Raw genomic sequence first — 21,955 nt, forward strand, 5'->3', positions numbered from 1 at the left:
CTCGAGTCCTTGCATCCGCCTCTCTGCAGGCGGTCGGTTACGGCCTCTTGGCCTTCTTCCCCACTATCATCCCTGTCTGGCGGGGTAGTGCAGCCTAGCGGCCAGAGTCCATACAACCCCCCCTTACGAGCGGGGTAGCGCGGCCTAGCGGCCCAAGTCCCTACAACCCCCCCTTACGAGCGGGGTAGCGCGGCCTAGCAGCCCGAGTCCCTACAACCCCTCTCACGAGTGGGGTAGCGTGGCCTAGCAGCCGGGGTCCATATAACCCCCCTTACGAGCAGGGTAGCGCAGCCTAACAGCCGGGGTCTCTAGTATTCCTCACGGTTCAGGGGTGAGGTGGTAGGGGGACTCGGGCCCGCCCTCTCCACCGAGCCCCAACCCAGGGCCCTGGTAGTGGCAAGCTCCTCTCACCACTTGCTCAGCGGGGATCCGCCTGCAACATGTCGAGCGTCAATGCAGTTCTAATGCCGTTTGTCTATAAAGTTCTACTTCCTATCATGAATGCCAGTTCATCTGCTGCGGGGGGTCCTCTGGTCTGTTCCCCTCCTGGGACATCCGCCGTTGGGGTTTCAGGGAGTGTCTCGGCATGGATGACTCCCGGATCCTGGCGCGCAGGTTCTCCCTCCTCCAGAGCTAGCAGCGTGTGTCCTCCTCCAGTGGTCAGCCCAGAGTGAGCTGGCCTGCAGGCTTTTATACCGGTTCTCCCCTGGGAGCATGCCCAGCAGAGCTTCCGGGGTGTGGCTTCCTCTGCTAGGAAGGAAGGGTTAACCCCAACGGTATCAGTGCGGGGCCACTCTGCCCCATCACACTGATGTAAAAGACTTTATTTATAAACCTGTGTTAAAACAGTACAACAGTCACCTGTTGCCAGGCAGGCCAGCTGCCATCACAACAACCAAACACCGGTTACAAAAGAACATTTCCAAAACAAACAAAAGTTCATCAGCAAGTACAAACAAGACAGAAATCCCCTAGCATTCATGTCCCCAGACCCCTCATTCTCCTTTCCCTTCCTTCCCCATTTTCTGTGCACTTCGCAGTTGGGGGTGGAGATATCCTCTGGAAAGGAGGTCAAGGCAGAGGGTTGCATGGGGTTTAGTTGTCCTGCCCAGACACTCAGAGGGTCAGATTGCATTGGCCACCCAGACATGGAGTTTTCCAAGCTGTTTCTGGACTGAGGGTACGTTGCAGGGGAATCAGGCTGCGGGGTGAAAGAGACAGCAGAATCTTGCAGCCATGATTGAGATGAGCCGCTCAAACAGTTCTCTCTTCAGAGCTCTGTCCTTCTCCCTTTGGCACCATTCCTGTCTAGGAACTCCCTAGCAAGGGCCTGCTCCCATGCTGAAACCTTGTCCTCCAGCTGTGCAGCAAGCCTTAGACTGCCCTCCTGCCTGTGAGCATGCCTTTCCTCCAGTCTTAAGTCTCTCTGCTCCTGGTACGGGACCTGCTTGTTGGCCTGCTCAAGAACCTCAACCATCAGTTCATCACAGAAACACTTCCTCTTGGAACAGTCTGTGAAGAAACATTGTGCCAAGCCTGTGGCTGAATACATGGAAACTGGAGTGCAAATCACATGAATACCAAGGACTTAGGACATTAAACAGATGATCAGTCATGAAATCTTATAATACTAAATTATGAGGGAAAATTTGCCTCTTGTCTTTCTGTTTCTATCTTCTACATTGTAAGCCTTCTGGGACAAAGACTGTTTTTATATTTGTATCTTGTACAGTGCTGAGTACAGGCTGTCACCTGACGAATAATAATAGCTGGTATAACTCAGCTAGGGTCACTGAGCCATCAAAAAGCCCCTGGCTTCACTAGTCCTAATTCTGAAACCAGATGGATACACCTGTTTTGTAGGGGTTACCATAAAAGGAATAGTCATTGTGGCAGATGCCTTTCCAATACCCAGAATAGATTATTTAAAGGAGAAGCTGGGGCTGGTCTAGAATGTGACCATAATTGACTTAACAAAGATAGGGGGACAGGCTAGAGTCTGCTATTGTAAAATTAAATTAGATCACATGGGTTCCTGATGTTGTCTGTCAGCATGAAGAATGCGCTAGCTACATTGTGGAGGCTGATTAATGGAGTGCTGACAGGTCTGGACAAATTTGCAGTGACCTATAACAACAACATAGCCATGTACAGTCAGAGACTGGACTCTTTCTTATAACACACAAGGACAGTGCTTATCAGCAGGACTTGATGCTCAAGATAGAAAAACGTGAGTTTGGCATGGTTGAGATAGCACATATAGGACACACCGTGGGGAGTGGATAATCTAAACTGGAACCAGGAAGGTAGAGACTCTTAAAAACTGGCCCATACCCACCACTAAATGCCAGATGAAGGTTTGCGCAGGGACGGCAGCTTCTACTGCAGTTTTGTGAGTAATGCTGTCTTTATTACTGCTTCTCAAATGTGAGGAAGAAGAAAATGCTCTACAAGTCTGGATGGAAGGACAAATATGAGCAAGCATTTAAAATCCTCAAAGAAGAACTTGCAGATTTCCAATGTTCATGCTCTCAAGTTTGATCTAGAGAAGTGTTCAGGTGGATGAAGAAAGGCAGAACATCCTATCTGCTAGCAGTCAGCTCGTTCTCAGCCCGGATCCCCAGGTTAATTGCTGTTCTCCCAGCCCAATTTGCATCCTTGTGGAATTATAAAGAAGATAGTAGCTACCTGAGTGTGCATCTTATGACATCCTCAGAACCTATGAGGCCAAAGTTTGTCTCAGAATTATTGTGTATCTCCTAAGCCGAACAAGCTATTAAGTCTGGTTAAGAAGGTGGAAACTGTGAAGCACATAACAGCTGAGTTGGGAATGGTAGTAGAGGTGGTAGGGAAGCTGTAGAACTCCCAACTAGCCCAGTGCACTGAGGCCCAAGTGTGAGCAAGGAGCTACAGATGGAATGCAGCTCCTAATCCAGTGTTTCCAAACTAGCAATACCCTTTAGGGACCACAGATTACCCTAGGTGGGGTGCAGAACCGAGAAAATCAGCCATTCTCCCTAATGCCTTCTCCCTTGCAGCTGTGGGTAAAGCAGCAAGTGACTACCTGAAAGTCTCCTGCCTTCCATCCCTGCTCCTACAGAAGCCCCTAATGCAGCCAGCCACAGGAGCAGCTCACAGGTACTCGGTTGCAGGCTTATATAGCACAGCAGCCGTCAGTCTGAAGCTTCTCCCCTCTGTTCCTGTAGCACTCAGCTCAGCCGCCAGAGCATATGTGATCTAACCCAATGCTGCCACCAACAGATGCTCCAAATTCCAGTGGTGTGTAACCTTCTGCTATGCAGGAAACAGGGAGGGTGAGTCATAAAACAAGCCTATGTTCTCCAGGTCACAATTCTTTGCTTACCAGTGTCCCCCTTCTCCTTCAGGTGCCCCTGCTATTCTAGTCTATTTCACATAACTTCTAATTTATTTTAAGTGAGAAATAGGTACCTGTATCAATGGTCAATACCTAATTGGGTTGCGTAATGGGCAAATAGTTAATAATTGAAGTGTTGGTATTCTTTCATTATAAGTCATATGTGGAAATAACCTTGCAGGGCAGTGTTCATATACTTAGCTGCAAGGGCGCTGGAGTTTCATATGTTGGTAATTTATACTTCGAAATTATTTTAAGTCTTTTTTAATTACCTTGTGTGAATGGAGAAGTAAAGTGTTGTGTCCTGTGAGTCAGTGTTATGGTTGTTTGGTGAATGCCTTGTATGCATTTGTATACATCTGGATTTATTTAAATACCAGCAAAGTAGGAATTGGATATTTTGGGCCAGATCCTCAGTTGGTGTAAATTGGCAGAGCTCTATTTATATCAGTTGATGATCTAGCCCAGTAATCTGAGGGAGCAGAAATAGATCAATGTGTTGTCGCTTGCTGTGTATATCATCCTAGAGGGTTCAGGGAAATAATGCGGGAGAGACCTGGGCACTTTATACAAATGAGACGGACATTATTGTGATAGAAACAGAAAATATTAAGCTCTCCCCTGAAAGTAAACGAATCTATAGGAGATGATCTTGACAGTGTTTATATATAATGTATATGTATACGTTAGGTTGGTGCTAGGGCTATGTGACTAGTAGCTACATCGGTCAGGGGTGTGAAAACCCCCCATCCCAACCGACATAGCTCTGCTGACAAAACCCCCAGCAAAGACACAGCTATGCCTATGGCAGAGTGCTTCTGTGAACGTAGCTAACATCACTCAGGGAGGTTGTGTTCCTACACTGAGGCCTGGTCTACACTAGGAAATTAGGTCAGTATTACTATATCACTCAGGGGTATGAAAAATCCACACCCCTGAGCAATGCTGGAGATAGCGTTGGGAAAAATTCTCCTGTCAACCTAGCTACAGCCTCTCGGGTAGGTGGAGTACCTACGCTGAGGGGAGAAGCCCTCCTGTCAGCGTAGGTAGCATTGTCACTGTACCGCCATAGCAGTTTATGTGTAGACAAGTCCTAACAGAAAAACTCCTGTTGGTGTACACTGCCTCTACACCGGGGGATATGCTGCAACAGCTATGCCAGAACAGGCTCCATATAATGTAGACAGAGCCATATACTCATTTAGGCTCACTCAATTTTAGTGAATTGAGGTCTATTTACACCTCTTGCAAACACATTTACTACAATGGGATTGCATAGGAAATAGGTCAGAACAGAATTTGGCCCTTAAAGTCCCACCCACTTGCCAACATAAAAGTTACATCCCCTTCCCCACCCGACACCTCTCTTGTCTGCATGAGGACATGCAGGAACATTAATCCAAATTAACTAAAGATGGGAATTTAAACTGGATTGGTTAAACTGCATTAAACCCCTGTGTGGACACCTCACTCAGAATTGAAGTGGCTTTAAGTTGGTTTATTTTGCTTTGTTTCCACATAGGGGTTTAATGCGGTTTAATTAGTCCACTTTAAAAAATAATTTGGTTTAACTTTCCTGAGTGCTCCCAAGTAGACCAGCTTAATTGGGTGTAAGGAAGTCCAAATGTGTCCAAGTTGGTGTAACCACACACCAAGAGGCCAGAAGGGAGCAAAAGAAGCAACTCCTGGACCTAAAGCCTGGTCTATGTGGGAACAGTTACCACCCAAGATGACCTAGAGTCTGAACACAGTTTAACAGTCAGTGTGGGCCAGGATAAATCATGTACATCATCATGTCAGCTAATTGTGGTCAGACTCTGAGATTTGCTGACATGATTTGTCCTGATACACAGTGTGCCTGAATTATCTAATATGATTATTGACAACTGTATTCAAATGTGTCAACAGTTCATAGAAGGGACCAGACCTTACATGCTTTTCTCTCTTCCTTTCTGGCCCCTTAGTATGTGCTTACATCAATTTAGATTCATTTTAGAGCATGCTTCACAAGTAGGTGTAGGAAGGTTCAAGTTAAAGTAGGCTGTACACTATTTAAACTTACATCATCATCCTGCTGCTTGGCCTATAGGTTATACCGTCTTGAACTCCCTTCCACTCACACTCTCATCAGTAAAAGGCTGCAAGGAGGATTAAGGGTATGTCTACACTTGCCGGTAGATCGGCACTGCTGAAATCAATGCAGCGAGTGTTGATTTAGCAGGTCTGGTGAAGACATGCTAAATCAATGGGAGAGCACTCTCCCATCTATTTGTGTACTCCACCTCCCTGAGAAAGCGTAAGGGATGTTTGTGTACGTTAGATTGATTTACTGTGGTAGTTAGACCAGCCCTAAGGTACTAATTGTACAGAAGTCTGCATTATTGCATAGGCATCTAACTTGTGTGTAACCTTTTATATCACCTCTGAAACTGAGCCAGTGAATCCAAAACCAAAACCAAATTCAAACCTAGTTTTGGTTTTACAAAAACATGCCCCGCCCAATGATGATCTGCAAAAACAGAAACATATCCAATGCTGACAATTTCAGATTCCCAAGTGATTGTGCTAGGGAGACATTTGCTTTACTCTCACATAGACAGAGGCGAAGAGGGAGGAGTCACTCATGTACAGTGCCTTCATCCTAAAGTAGGCAGTGAGATACCTTTTTGCTGGCTATACTCTGATTATACATTGGGTGACTTGACTCATCTTTAGGTAGCCAACTGGTTTACAGTCTCCTGGTCAGCCTCAAATGGGGGGTGGGAGTAAAACAGAATTGGATGCTTTTTTCTCTATATATCCAGGATCATAAAGGTGTCTGTGTACATAGACAGCAACCCATAGCAGAAAAGCATGGCACTACATTCCTGAACTGAAGGTACAGATACAATTCCCTTCTGAGCCTACAGAAGAAACCCTTTATACATGAGCATCACTTCTGTTTTGTCTGGACTTAATTTCAGACAGCTCCTTGCATCCAGGTCCAAACCTCTGTTAGGCACAGAGAAAGCACCAAAACAACAGAATCCATTATTCAGTAAAACTAAATTAGCATTAGGTTCAACATCTGCAGGGTCTCATGTAATTATAGGCCTACATAAATTGCTCCTTAGTTGCCCTTCTTTCTGAAATTGCCACATAATTGTGCTCCAGAATTTAATATTTAATGTATCAAAATGATTCTAGTCCTTATGGTGGCAAATAAAACCTATTAAAATCTGAATGATATCTGCCTGAGTCTGCAGATAGCCTGAAACAAGAACTCTAAGGATAGGAAGTGCCCCTTTCATTTCAGTGGAGTGTTAAATCTGAAGCCTAATGATCCTAATTTAAATGTTAGCATTGACCATTTCACTGCTGATCATTTTAGAAAAAGCAATAAGCTAATGTGCTTCGCTACCATGGTTGGTGTGATGACAGAGCGTGAGGCAGGGTGACAGGTACTTGCTGTCAAATGTTGCTAGGTGCAGAAAGAAGAGAACCTTTCGCTGCTTTTTGTTTCTGTCATGGAGCAAAGCAGTCAGAAAGCAAGCTTCCCCAGATACTTGGGAATTCTTCTGGCATAAGAGAAATCTTGGGTGGCAGAGAACTAGCTACACTCCTCCTGATCCCTGGCACAAGAGGTATTCTGGGGAAAGGTACACAGTCAGGGCACCTGTCCACTCTGGTTTCCTTTGGCTGTTGGTTGGAATGGCCCCTTGGGGTTGTAGGCAGCCAGAAGTAGATTAGAGCAATGTTTGGGTGCTTTTTGTTTTGTTTTGTTTTGTTTTGTTTTGTTTTGTTTTGTTTTTTTACTCCAGGGACTGGAGCATTCCCAGCCAGTACCCAGATCCAGGGCCATAAAGCTCCCCTGTGTCTCCACAGGTCCTGCACTGAGCACAGCTGTGACAGACCAGAGGCTCTGGCTCAATGCTTTCATAACAAAGTATCTATTTTACTAGTTCACTGTCTGTGGTTCAATTATAGGAAAAATACAATGACACACCCTCTAGAGGTGCAGCTAGCAATTCCCAGAGCCTCCCTCCTCTCACATCCTGCGTCATCTTCCCGTTTTCTCAGGTCCTCCAGTGCCAAACACTTATTTTTAAAAGCAATAGCAATAATTACCCTAATATTGGAGTTTTAGTGGACTCTCTAGATATGGCTTGAGGGATGTTGTGAGGAAACCTCCCATGTGATTGCTTCCTGTAGTGTGTCTGTCCGGTGGCTTAAAAGAAGACTAACGTTACCTGAGCTGTCAGCCTAACCTCTTTCTGAAGCATTACATTCCATTTTAAAGAAAAAAGAGAAACATCTCCCTTTTTCATTGAACAGGGAGTGAGGTTTAGATGCAGGTGTGGAAGAAGAGATGATGCCACATTCTCTTCCGAATTAAAGCAATGGAAGCCCAAATAAAGTAAAACAAAGAGTGGGACCAGAGAAGGCAATGCTCATGAAAGCCAAAATTATCTAACTTGTGTGTCTGTAGGCACATACATCCATAAAGAGTGATCTGAAAAGTGCCCAGATTTGATGCTGAGATGCTGAGCAACTGCAGCTCCAAGTAATTTCATCAATCTCAGTAACTAAATTTGGTCATTCAAGTTTGACAATTTTGGCAAAATCTCTAGGTTTGATGCCATACAGGGGCATGGGATTGACAGAGTTCCTTCAAGACCCAACATTTTCTGAAACAGTCATAAAAAAGGGCAACAGGGAAGTAACATCAATCTGTACTATGCTACCCACAATGAATCTGACTGTCCACAGGGAGGAGCATGTGATGTAAGGGGGCACAGCGCCCTATGCCAATGCTTGAAAATTCCACTATGGACTCCCATCCTTTTTGCATGGGAGCTTCCAGAGGAGAGAAAAAGTCCTCTAGGGAAGGTGCTAGGAGTTAAATCATCAGCCCAGAGACAGGAAGTGCCAATCTGAGGGTATACTTGACACCAGGGCCTCCCCTCCCCCTCCTTTTTTGGCTTTTACACATGTTTGCACTTTGCAATGTTTTTTGCTTTGTTTTTCGTTTTGGCTCCCCAGGGATTCCACTCGCCCCCCAACCCAAACAAACAGGAGCCCCCCTTGTTCCTTTTTTGTCTCTCTTCAAGCTTCGCTCTGTGCTGGGAGGCAGGGGTGGGGGTACTCTGGAAGGGGGAGGCAGAAGTGATGTGCCTGGGTCAGGGGCTGGGATTCTGGATCGGGGGTGTGCCTGGGGCGGAGGTCAGGACCCGACGAAGTGGGCATTCACCCACGAAAGCTTATGCTCCAATACATCTGTTAGTCTTAAAGGTGCCACAGGACTCTCTGTTGCTTTTTACAGATCCAGACTAACACAGCTACCCCTCTGATACTGGAGTAGCAAAGCAGTGGCACAGGCGAGCTGTAACTCAACTCAAGGGATTCAAGTGGGTTTGTACTCAGGGCAGCTAGCCTGAGACACTGCTTGCTGCTGCCCATGCTACCGTGGCTACATTACTATTTTTAGTGTGCTAGCTCAATGACAGCTAGCACAAGTATGTCTGTGCCAGCTAGGAATCTCACCCCTAGCTCTTAGCGTAGGCATAACCTTAGAAAGATGAAGGTATCACTTTCCACCGAGCTAGGTGTTTACCAGGGAGGGTGTGATGGGGTATGCTCTCCACACTGCCCTGCAAGAGTTGAGTTGGGCCACGTGGGCTGAATATCTAATTAGGCTGCAAAGAATGGGGGGAGCTTGAGGCTGTAGGCAGCTAATTAGATAGAGGCTCATCTGTGGGTGTTGGGCGGGGCTTCTACAAAAGACAGGACATTGGAAGTTGAGGGGCCTGCTGAGATGAGTTGCCTAAACTTGCTCCCTGGGAGGAGGGAATGAAGAGATTGGCAAACCCAGAGGAGTGAGGAGGGCCAGGAACAGTGCCTAATTTGTGCACCTCTAGGCTTGTCAGTTCATAGCCCCAGCACCTCTGGGCTTGCTGCATCAGGTATGAATGTAAAAAAATTGCTTGAGCTCTGGCACCTGTTTAATTACAAATTAAGGAGGTATGGCAGCAGCTCAGGAGAAGGCAGCAAGGTGCAAGGAATGGAGCATTAAAGCATCTCTGTGTAGAGGGTCCCTGAGCCAGAACCCAGAGTACAGGGTGGGCCTGGGTTCCCTTGCCAGCCACTGTGGGAATGGCAGTGAAGCAGAAGACTGCCGGAGGCTGCTGGAAAGCAGGAACCTTGATGCTCCCCTCCGGAAGGGGAAACCACAACAGTGACCTGGCCAGAGGGCTGAATCACGAAGAGGGAGCAGCAGTCATGGAGCAAGAGAGGGGCTGCAGACTGGCAGAGAGAGACAAAGTGATGGTGTGCAACCATGGGATGGGGTGTTGAGCTGGCAAGCTATTCCCCAGAGTGACCAGGAGGAGGTGCCATCCTAACAGTGAGAAGAGCATAGTGAAAAGAGGGAAAGTGTGTATAAATAACACAATTTATTTAAAACACAAACAAACCTTCATTTCTGGCTCAGTGACTAACCTGATTGACCAAGGGTATGTCTACACTACGAAATTAGGTCGAATTTATAGAAGTAGATTATTTAGAAATTGTTTTTATACAGTCGATTGTGTGTGTCCCCATACAAAAAGCTCTAAGTGCATTAAGTCAGCAGACTGAGTCCACAGTACCGAGGCTAGTGTTGACTTACGGAGCGTTGCGCTGTGGGTAGCTACCCACAGTTCCCGCAGTCTCCGCCGCCCATTGGAATTCTGGGTTGAGATCCCAATGCCTGATGGGGCAAAAACAGTATTGTGGGTGGTTCTGGGTACATGTCGTCAGGCCCCCCCTCCCTCCCTCTGTGAAAGCAACGGCAGACAATCATTTCGCGCCTTTTTTCCTGGGTTACCTGTGCAGACGCCATACCACGGCAAGCATGGAACCCGCTCAGCTCACCGTCACCGTACGTCTCCTGGGTGCTGGCAGACATGGGACTGCATTGCTACACAGCAGCAACTCATTGCCTTTTGGCAGCAGACGGTGCATTACGACTGGTATCCGTCATCGTCGTACTCCTGGGTGCTCTTTTAGCCAACCTCGGTGAGGTCGGTCAGGGGCACCTGGGCAGACATGGGAGTGACTCATCCAGGTCATTCCCATCTTCTGCCGAGCACCCAGGAGATGACGATGGCTAGCAGTTGTAATGCAGCATCTTCTGCCGAGCACCCAGGAGATGACGATGGCTAGCAGTTATACTGCACCGTCTGCTGCCAGCCTAAGATGTAAAAGATAGATGGAGTGGATCAAAACAAGAAATAGACCCGATTTGTTTTGTATTCATTTGCTCCCCCCTCCATCCCTCCCTCCCTCTGTGAAATCAATGGCCTGCTAAATCCAGGGTTTTTAGTTCAATCCTTGAGGGGGCCATTCTGTGTGACAGTTGTTTGTGTTTCTCCTTGATGCAAAGCCACCCCCTTTGTTGATTTTAATTCCCTGTAAGCCATGTCGTCAGTTGACCCTCCCTCCATCAGAGCAACAGCAAATAATCGTTTTGCACCTTTTTTCCGCGCAGACGCCATAGGACTGGGATCATGGAGCCTGCTCAGATCACCGCGACAATTATGAGCACTGTAAACACCACGCGGATTATCCTGGAGTATATGCAGAACCAGAACCTGCAACACCAAAGCCAAAACCAGGCGAGGATGCGACGGCAGCGTGGTGATGAGAGTGATGAGGACATAGACATGGGCATAGACTTCTCACAAAGTACAGGCCCTGGCAATGTGCAAATCATGGTGTTAATGGGGCAGGTTCATGCCATGGAACGCCGATTCTGGGCCCGGGAAACAAGCACAGACTGGTGGGACTGCATAGTGTTGCAGGTCTGGGACGATTCCCAGTGGCTGTGAAACTTCTGCATGCGTAAAGGCACTTTCATGGAACTTTGTGACTTGCTTTCCCCTGCCCTGAAGCGCCAGAATACCAAGATGAGAACAGCCCTCACAGCTGAGAAGCGAATGGTGATATCCCTCTGGAAGCTTGCAATGCCAGACAGCTACCAGTCAGTCAGGCATCAATTTGGAGTGGGCAAATATACTGTGGGGGCTGCTGTGATCCAAGTAGCCAACGCAATCAAAGAGCTGCCGATATCAAGGGTAGTGACACTGGGAAATGTGCAGGTCATAGCAGATGGCTTTGCTGCAATGGGATTCCTTAACTGTGGTGGGGCGATAGATGGAACCCATATCCCTATCTTGGCACCGGAGCACCAAGCCAGCAAGTACATAAACCGAAAGGGATACTTTTCAATGGTGCTGCAAGCCCTGGTGGATCACAAGGGACATTTCACCAACATCAACGTGGGATGGCCGGGAAAGGTACATGACGCTCGCATCTTCAGGAACTCTGGTTTGTTTCAAAAGCTGCAGGAAGGGACCTTCTTCCCAGACCAGAAAATAACTGTTGGGGATGTTGAAATGTCTATAGTTATCCTTGGGGACCCAGCCTACCCCTTAATGCCATGGCTCATGAAGCCATACACAGGCAGCCTGGACAATAGTCAGGAGCTGTTCAACTATAGGCTGAGCAAGTGCAGAATGGTGGTAGAATGTGCATTTGGATGTTTAAAAGCACGCTGGTGCAGTTTACTGACTCGGATAGACCTCAGCGAAACCAAGAGGGTAAGGGGGAGACGTTTATGGCGGGCTGGGAGGTTGAGGCAAATCGCCTGGCCACTGATTACGCGCAGCCAGACACCAGGGCAGTTAGAAGAGTACAGGAGGGTGCGGTGTGCATTAGAGAAGCTTTGAAAACCAGTTTCATGACTGGCCAGGCTACGGTGTGAAAGTTATTTGTTTCTCCTTGATGAACACACACACCCCTTGGTTCACTCTACTTTCCTGTAAGCTAACCACCCTTCCCTCCCCCCCTTCGATCACCACTTGCAGAGGCAATAAAGTCATTGTTGCTTCACATTCATGCATTCTTTATTAATTCATCACACAAATAGGGGGATAACTGCCAAGGTAGCCCGGGAGGGGTGGGGGAGGAGGGAAGCACTGGGTGGGGTGGGGGAGGAGGGAAGGACAAGGGCACACTGCACTTTAAAACTTTAAAACTTAAAATCTTTAAAACTTATTGAATGCCAGCCTTCTGTTGCTTGGACAATCCTCTGTGGTGGAGTGACTGGGTGGCCGGAGGCCCCGCCACTGCGTTCTTGGGTGTCTGGGTGAGGAGGCTATGGAACTTGGGGAGGAGGGCAGTTGGTTACACAGGGGCTGTAGCGGCGGTCTGTGCTCTTGCTGCCTTTCCTGCAGCTCAACCATATGCTGGAGCATATGAGTTTGATGCTCCAGCAGCTTGAGCATTGACTCCTGCCTTCTGTCAGCAAGCTGATGCCACCTATCATCTTCAGCCCATCACTTACTCTCTTCAGCCTGCCACCTCTCCTCACGTTCATATTGAGCTTTCCTGCACTCTGACATTGTCTGCCTCCATGCATTCTAATGTGCTCTGTCAGTGTGGGAGGACAGCATGAGCTCAGAGAACATTTCATCCCGAGTGCATTTTTTCCGCCTTCTAATCTTCGCTAGCCTCTGGGAAGGAGAAACATATGCAGCTGGTGGAGGGAAAAAAAGGGAGAGTGGTAGTTAAAAAGACACATTTTATAGAACAATAGGTACACTCTTTCACGATAAACCTTGCTGTTAACATTACATAGCACATGTGTTTTGTTACAAGGTCGCATTTTGATGGCTTCACCCCCCCCCCCGTTGAGTGGCTAACAGAGGGGAACATTTCTGTTCAGCCACGGGCAAACAGCCCAGCAGGAACGGGCACCTCTGAATGTCCGCTTAATAAAACCACTCTATTTCAACCAGGTGACCATGATTGATATCACTCTCCTAGGGATAACACAGAGAGATAAAGAATGGATGTTGTTGGAATGCCAGCAAACACCGGAACCATACACTGCAATGCTTTGTTCTGCAATGATTCCCGACTACGTGCTGCTGGCCTGGCGTGGTAAAGTGTCCTACCGTGGAGGACGGAATAAGGCTGCCCTCCCCAGAAAACTTTTACAAAGGCTTTGGGAGTACATCCAGGAAAGCTTTCTGGAGATGTCCCTGGAGGATTTCCGCTCCATCCCCAGACACGTTAACAGACTTTTTCCAGTAGTTGTACGGCCACGAATGCCAGGGCAAATTAATCATTAAACACGCTTGCTTTTAAACCATGTTTACAAAGGTCCCTTCTCCGCCTGGCGGGTCTGGGAGGCAGCTTTGGGTGGGTTCGGGGGTTACTCAGGTTCAGGGTGAGAAACAGATCCTGGCTGTTGGGGAAACTGGTTTCTCTGCTTCCTTGCTGTGAGCTATCTTCAACCTCCTCCTCCTCATCTTCCTCGTCCCCAAAACCCGCTTCCGTGTTGCGTTCTACTCCATTAACGGAGTCAAAGCACAGGGTTAGGGTATTGGTGGCTGCATCCCCTAGAATGGCATCATCATAGAAGCGGCATGTTTGGGGCTGTGACCCAGAGCGGCCGTTTGCCTCTGGTTTTTTGGTAGGCTTGCCTGAGCTCCTTAATTTTCATGCGGCACTGCCGCGAGTCCCTGTTATAGCCTCTGTCCTTCATGCCCTTGGAGACTTTTTCAAATGTTTTGGCATTTTGTTTACTGGAACGGAGTTCAGCTAGCACGGATTCGTCTCCCCATACAGCGACGAGATCCCGTACCTCCCGTTCGGTCCATTCTGGAGTTCTTTTGTGATTCTGGGACTCCATGGTCACCTCTGCTGATGAGCTCTGCATGGTCACCTGTGCTGATCAGCTCGCCACGCTGGCCAAACAGGAAATGAAATTCAAAAGTTCGCGGGCCTTTTCCTGTCTACCTGACCAGTGCATCTGAGTTGAGAGCGCTGTCCAGAGTAGTCACAATGGAGCACTCTGGGATTGCTCCCGGAGGACAATACCGTCGAATTGCATCCACACTACCCCAAATTCAACCCGGCAAAGCCGATTTCAGTGCTAATTCCCTTGTCGGAGGTGGAGTAAAGAAATCGATTTAAAGAGTCCTTTAAGTCGAAAAAAAAGGGCTTCGTCGTGTGGACGGGTCCAGGGTTAAATCGAGGTAACGCTGCTAAATTCGACCTAAAATCATAGTGTAGACTAGGCCCACGCTTCCCTGCATGATGCAGACAGGGCTGTGATAGTGATGCCACAGTGACTCTTCAAAAACCTTCACAGTCAACACAATAATCAGGCAATTACTGTGCACTCATACCTCACCTTCTATCTGAGGAGCTCAAGTACTTCACAACCAGTCATTAAGCCTCCCACCATTCTATGAGTTGGGTATGGATCATCATCCCTATTTTACAGATGAGGAAACTGAGGCACAGAGAGATTAAGTGACTTATCCCAACTCACCCTGGAAGTGGGTGGTAGAACAGGGAATAGAACTCCACTCCCTGACTCCCAGTCCTCCGTCTTAACCATAATACCATCTTTTCTCCCCATAAGCATAATCACTATTGGTGTCTGACCACCAACATTAATGCCACATACTGAAAGAGGGAGACAGTTACTGAGTGGGATTTTCAAAAGTGCTAAGCATTAGCCAAATTCTGCTCCTGTTGAAGTCAGCTAATTCCTATTGACTTCAATGAGATCAAAGTTAAGCCAGTTGAACACTGTTTAAAAATTCCACCTAAAATTTCCATCTCTGAATGAAAAAGAGCTTGTTTGGGTCTTTCTGTTTCATCTTTAGCTAGTAGCTTCCTTGCAGCCTCTCCCATGTCCTCACAGGAATACTCCTGCAGTATTTTCCTTGTCTTCCTGCACTGTGTATTCCTCAGCTTTGAACTGCCTACAATGGAAAAAATCAAAGAGGAACATTTGGTGATCTAGGCACCCCTCTATGATGAGATATCTTCTTTGGCAGCTGGAACAAATATTTCTCTTGTCTTCTTTAGATATATTTCTTTCTCCTGCTGTAGAGCTAAATAGCAGAAACTGTACTAAAAGAGAATATGAGACTGGAGGATGAAAAATGTCTCTTGTTTTACATTGTCACAACACAGCTGCATCCTCTGGACCAAATTCAGAGATGATGTGTTAGACCTCCATACACCAACCTCATATGCCCCCTTCTGCTCAGAATCCCTTAGAGCAGGGGTCTCAAACATGCGGCCCGCGGAGCTCTTCCCTGCGGCCCGCCAAGCTCCCTACGTCCCCCCCCCCCCGTTACTTCCTGTCACCATCAAACTCCTCTCACCCCCGCCCCTCCCGAGTTATTTTATGTGGCAGCTAAGCTCCCTGCTTGCTGCTCCCCAATGTTTGGGGGCCGGGTCTCTCCCCCGGCCCCGCCTGTCAACCCCACACGCCTCCTAAGTGTCTCCCGGGCTCACTTGCTGCCCCCTCACAGCCCCGGAGCCTGCAGCTCACGCTGACTCGACTCTGCTCTGCCAGCTTCCAGCATCACCTGCTGCCGCAGGGTCCTAGTGCCCCCCTCCACTAGGGCCAGGGCAGGCTGCCCTTCCTCTGCCCTTCTGCCCTAGTCCTGAGCCTCTCCAATGCCCCGAGCCCCTCATCACCAGCTCCACAGCCCTCACCCCTGCACCCCCTCCTATCCCCAAACTCCATCCCAGAGTCTGCACCCCCACCCCCTGTCCCAGCCCAGAGCCTGCACTCAGCACCCAAATTCCCTCCCAGAGCCTGCACCCCAGACCCCCTCCCCCACCCAAACTCCCTCCCAGAGCCTTAGGCAGGTGGGGGCGGAGTTGGGGGGGGGCAGGTTCTGGGCACTACCAAAATTTCTACAAACCTGCCACCCCTGAAAGAGGCAGAGCAGGGGTGGAGTGGTGGTGCAGCCCAGAGCAGTGGAGGGGGTTTAACAGAAGTAAATCTAACTAAGTGCGTGTTTTGTCCTTTGAGTGAGGTGCATTACTGAGTGTATATATTTTATTAAAACCGCTTGGAAATGACTTGTTGTAGGAGCAGCATTGATCTGTATGCTCTGTATAACGCTTAGCACTTTCCAGGAGGGAGGGGGGAGGAGGTGGAGAAGAAATGGGGTAGGGGCGGGGCCTCATGGAAGGGGTGGAGTGGGGGCGGGGCAGGGGCAGCGAGGGGGGGTGTCGGTGATGCGGCCCTCGGGCCAATGCACTAGTCCTCATGTGGCCCTCGTGGTCATTTGAGTTTGAGACTCCTGCCTTAGAGCTACTTATATCCACTCTACTGATCTCTAAAGGTGTGTAAATTGCCATAATTTGCAGGCTGAGGAGTCAAAAGAAAAGTGTATGCTAAGGTAGGTTGAGAGCTATTATATTAAGTTAAACCTTCCACCACTTTCTTTCAGCTACACAGGATGCAAGTTACACCAACTAAACTCCCTTAAATATTGATACATTAGATGAAAAGAAGTCTACTTGAGTATAAGGGGATCTAAGTTAATGGAAGGGGACCTAATTTACACATCACCTCTGAATTAGAACATCTGTCTTTACTGTCATGCAGGTGTCAACTATTAGAAACACAATATATCCATCATCACCACCTCCAAGTAATAATGTACTGCTTCCCACATTCTCATGTTACACATCTGGTCAGTTTAGTAAAGAATAGGTTTTAAATGCCTTTATAGTCTTCTTTCTTAGTAGTCATGCATAAGTCGTGGGCATAACCAATTCTTCATTTCCATGACAATCTCTGGGTATATTCAGAGTATGCCTGCTTCCATTGTGAGCAGCATCTGTGTCAGCTACCCTGTTAACCGACACACCAATTGAACCAGAACTAAAAGCATAAACTGCTACAGATTGAGCTAAAGCCCCCTAACTGGGGGCCGAAACAACTCAGATCTAGCACGCTACACATGCACATATACCCTTTACATCCCCCGGCTGAGGGGGGATATGATTGCTCTCTTTAAATATATCAGAGGGATAAATACCAGGGAGGGAGAGGAATTATTCCAGCTTAGTACTGATGTGGACACGAGAACGAATGGATATAAATCGGCAGTGGGGAAGTTTAGGCTTGAAATTAGACGAAGGTTTCTGACCGTCAGAGGGGTGAAATATTGGAACGGCCTTCCGAGGGAAACAGTGGGGGCGAGGGACCTGTCTGGTTTTAAGATTAAGTTAGATAAGTTTATGGAGGGAATGGTTTAATAGTAAAACATATTAGCAAAGGAATACCAAGCAATGGCAGGTAAATAGTATAATGGCTAACAAGGGTCAGGCTGGAGACTCTTGCCTACATGCTCGGGGTCTTACTGATCGCCATATTTGGGGTCGGGAAGGAATTTTCCTCCAGGGTAGATTGGCTGAGGCCCTGGAGGTTTTTCGCCTTCCTCCGCAGCATGGGGCAGGGATCGCTAGCAGGAGGGTTCTCTGCCAATTGAAGTCACCAAGACACAGGATTTGGAGACTTCATCAGCAGAGTCAAGGGAAGGGTAGGGACGGTTTTGTGGCCTGCAGCATGCAGGGGGTCAGACCAGATGATCATAATGGTCCCTTCTGACCTTAAAGTCTATGAGTCTATGAGAACATCATATACACAATTGTGTCTGAGTCCCCTTGGCCACAACACTGATTCAGCACTTGTGCTATTTTTCAAATGGCCTTTCCCACCCATACACTGTGGTTACAGTATCCTGGACATGATATAAAATACTTGCAAACACAAACATGCAGTGATTCTAATAGGTGTTTTGTGTAAGAAAAACCCTATAGATTGCCTATGAAAGCAAAATTAATGATACCGTACATCAATATTATGGCTTTCCTGTCTCATGGGTATAACCTTATAATCACATCCCAGTTCTGTAGCATACCCTCAGCATGGTGAATGGATGTTTAAATTGTGTATCTATGGCTGGGTGTAAAATAATCTACTATGGTGAGGCATGGTAAATCACCTGTAAATTGTAGTTAATTAGATGTGACTTTGCCTTGCAAGACATATTACATGTGTTAGCAGTTACACCCAAATACCTAGCTTAAAAGTATCCAGAAACTACGTCAGGTCTTGAGCTGCATTATATTGCACAATGCATAAGATAAAAATGAAACAAATATCATCACCCTTACACATGCTACTCATGTCCCTTGACATCTTAGGCAGCATGTAAATATACAGCAGCAATAAACCACAGCAGGGTGTGGTTTGGAGGGATACTGATGCATATCTCAGGTGCACCCATAGCTTTCTCATGACGCTGTTAGCATAAATTATTCCTATTAGTGTACGGCTCCTTCATTTTCAATTTAATATTTTTAAACATTTTTAAATGAATCTTCAGAGGAATTTGTGCAGTGTGCCTTTCTACTGGGGAAAGCATATTGCAGTAGAACTAACTGAGTGCATTGTCCATTTCTACTCATTCACACTTGTGTGAAAGTTCCACTGGCATGACCTGAGTAAGAACTTTAGGATGTGGCCCATTATTATTTATATAGTGCCACAGGTGTGCATAGCACTTTAGAGAGGGAAAAGAAGAGAAGAAATGAGGATTCAATCAGTTAAACTCCCATACATTATTATCATGCATTGGCCAAAGGACTTCACCTGTGCTTTGAGCTCTTTGAAAAAACACTAGGCTCCTTGAATCGATTAAGCAACATCAGCTGTGAAACCTTGTGACATCTGATCGGTTATCAAAGAATACTGCAGTTCATCTCCCACCACTGTCCTACTACCAAGGTCCTTTGTATTCCACAGCAAATAGGACCTAAATTTTGCTGCAAAGTCCCTAGATTATTTGGCGCTTCTCTGCTGTGGACTGAAAACTGAGCAGCAGCTTCATGTGGATACTAAACACTGATGTTTTTAAATGATAACCGCAGCTTTCACCCTGTGTTTATTTTAAACAGAATTTATCTTCTGCTTTCCGTTTTCAATTTTCAGTACACCAAAGATTATTTTTAATGGACAATACATGATAGCTTCACAGAAGTTGTCAGAAGAATGCTGGAAGTTTTGGCAGTTGGGTAGGGGCTTTTGGCACCAGGAGTGGGGGAGGGAGAGTTTGGGAATGTATGGTAAGCACATTAGCTGGATATTTCTGCTAAAATGATCAGCAGTAACATAATTAAATGCTGACAGTTAAATTGTCATCTTTCATTAATAACCCAGTGAGAATGAAGAATTTCATGCCTCTCTTAGAACTTTTGTTTCAGACTCTCTGCAGACTCAGGAGGACAACACTATAGCAATTTACATTCTGTTTATGTTTTCAAGGTTGTCTGTACAAAGATCAGAAACAAAAAAACCCAAACCAAAAGCCTAGATTCTACATTTGGGGTGGAATACATGAAGGCCTGTCTATGACTCAGATCAAACACAAGTTCCTCTGAAATAAACCAGAAGAAGAGAGAGACAATATTCCTTATAGGATCAAGGTACTAGGTTTACAGTCACTGCCTCATGACCTAATGGCCTAAGTCTCCCCTAGCTGCCTTTGTACAATGTCTTACCAATATTATAGCAAACACAAACATGTAACTAGCCTTATCAGTATTGCTTTATAACTGATTGTGCACTGTAGTGACACTGCTAGCATTACAACTTCCCACAACACTTTTTTTAAATATTAGATGGCATAATCCAGCTTCATTTGGCTCTTTGGGAGAAGGAGGATGCAAGGGGTACTTACTAGCATCCCCCCGATTTGAATGTTCCATGCTGTAATACTGGGGTGAAACAGTAAAAAGCTGAACACAGGAGTCATGGAGCTAAAGTGAAATAGAATAGAATATACTGTACTTTCACTTGAGATCCTTATGAAATATTGATGTATCTTGTATGTGTATTTTCCCATAGATTTTAGCCAATAAATGTTGCTTTAAGCCATCACCCCTCAAAAGTTTTATGTATCCCAATAGTAGTAATGTCTTTAAGGTCAGAGAAGGCATGACTCATTTGTGATCAGTATGCATTGTTATTGCCCCATCTGGATGGGAGAATTCCATCTGTTGTGTCCTAATTTCCACAGTGGAGATGCCAGTGTCACTGATTGGCTGCTTGCCTTTCCCCACCCTGTCTGTGATTGGTGGATCCTCCCACTTCTGCCTTGATTTCTGTCTCTTTCCTTGCTCAGCTTCTTGCACTTCACAGCTGCAGCTGTTCTACACTGACCACAGAGGGACCAGGGGTTGCTCACTGATCAGGACTCAACCAATAAGGTACATTGCTGGGATTTTGGAGGGAAGATGTACTCTGATCAGATGCTATTTGTTCTCAAAGGCTTAAGAGCAGTGGTGGGCCACCTGTGGCCTACTACTGCTTTAGAGTGTATTTATGGCTAATGAACAGGATTTAGGACTAACAAGGGAAGGAGAAGGATGTTTGAAAAGAATGAGTCTGTGAAGAGGGTGTCTGTTGGGTTTAGGGGATGCAGGATTTACCCCTAAATTGCAAGCATGGAAGGGCTCATCCAGGCTATATTTCAAAGGGAAATGTTTAGATTTAATTAAAGTGACATTGTTCATTATATTTTAAGGCTTTGTTTTTAAACAATTTTAGTCTTCATTTAAGGGTTTGCCCAAGATTCTATGGGACAATGGGAATCAAGTCACCAAATTGTCTGTATCTGAACCCCCCAGATTTAGGACAGGGGAAGGGTCAATACTGAAATAATTAAATAGATCTACAAGAACTTATGTTGGTGTGAAGTTATGCTAAATTAAATGTGGCTGGAGGTTTTGAAGGCAAGGGATTAGAGACTACAGTGATGAGGGCCATGTAAGTATTTAGAAGAGAATGTATCCAGGATGGGGATAGCAAAGAAAAGAATTAGAACTTTGCCATTAGATATGCGCAATATAGATCACTGCAATCAGTGGGGGCTGACTACATGTATCTGAGGGCACAGTTAATATTTTGTATATTAAAAAATATAGAAGCATGAAAATAACATTTTTCCCTAAAAATTGTGCCTGTTTCCATTTGACAAATATTAATTTTTAGATTTGTATCAGAAGGATGTTTTCATGGAGAAAATTATAGCTTTATGCCAGCAAGAAATTATAATTACACTGGAATCTCTGTACTAAAACAAAATTTCCATGGGAGTTATTTTTTTCTATTGGGATCTTCTGCACTTATCTCTAGTCCAGACTCAAAATTTAATAAGGTGTTAAGATAGCCACCATTTTTGCTAATTTTTAACCTAGTTCCCCAAGATGCCATGTCACAGATATATCTCCGGGCCAGAATGAATGGACTTCCTTTTACAAGTTCTTTGCATTGCTTTTCATCTGAAGGATCAGAGGGCTGATGCAGAAAGAAGTCCCTATCACTCATGGTTCAGCATGCTGCTTTTGGTCCTCTGTCTCCCTACCATCCAGAAATTGAGAACATAAGAAACTTAAGGCCAGTTTTCTTGCATGACAGACCAGAGTACATCTAACTACAAAATAACTCCAGACAACAAATATTTTAGGGTGAATTTTCTAGTCTTAGCTAATTTAAATGCCAGGGATGCTATGCTTAAAAATAAAGCAACTAATTAGAAACCAAAACACTTCTACCTATGATATGAGTCAAACAGAAGAATCTCAACAAGACAAAGACTAGTGATTTAATAAGAACAGCTTATCGCAGCAGTTAATACAGTAGCACCACATGCTATACTTAAATTT

General features: G+C 46.1%; 1 protein-coding gene across 5 annotated transcripts in view; it reads left to right on the forward strand.

The window, feature by feature from the left end:
* Positions 1 to 21,955, forward strand: part of LOC101936372 (uncharacterized) — a 79,195-nt gene that overhangs the window by 14,779 nt on the left and 42,461 nt on the right. The window contains exons 1-2 of one of the 5 annotated variants that reach the window (XM_065555619.1): positions 19,579 to 19,714; positions 20,413 to 20,497. The exons of 3 other annotated variants lie outside the window; for them this stretch is intronic. The gene's annotated coding sequence lies outside the window, so the exon portion shown is untranslated. Of the gene's footprint in view, positions 1 to 19,578; positions 19,715 to 20,396; positions 20,498 to 21,955 lie in introns of those variants that run through there. One more of the 5 variants, XM_042840626.2, reaches the window with a different exon arrangement.

This window comes from Chrysemys picta, chromosome 8 (genome assembly GCF_011386835.1).
Source record: "Chrysemys picta bellii isolate R12L10 chromosome 8, ASM1138683v2, whole genome shotgun sequence".
Lineage (NCBI taxonomy): Eukaryota > Metazoa > Chordata > Testudines > Emydidae > Chrysemys > Chrysemys picta.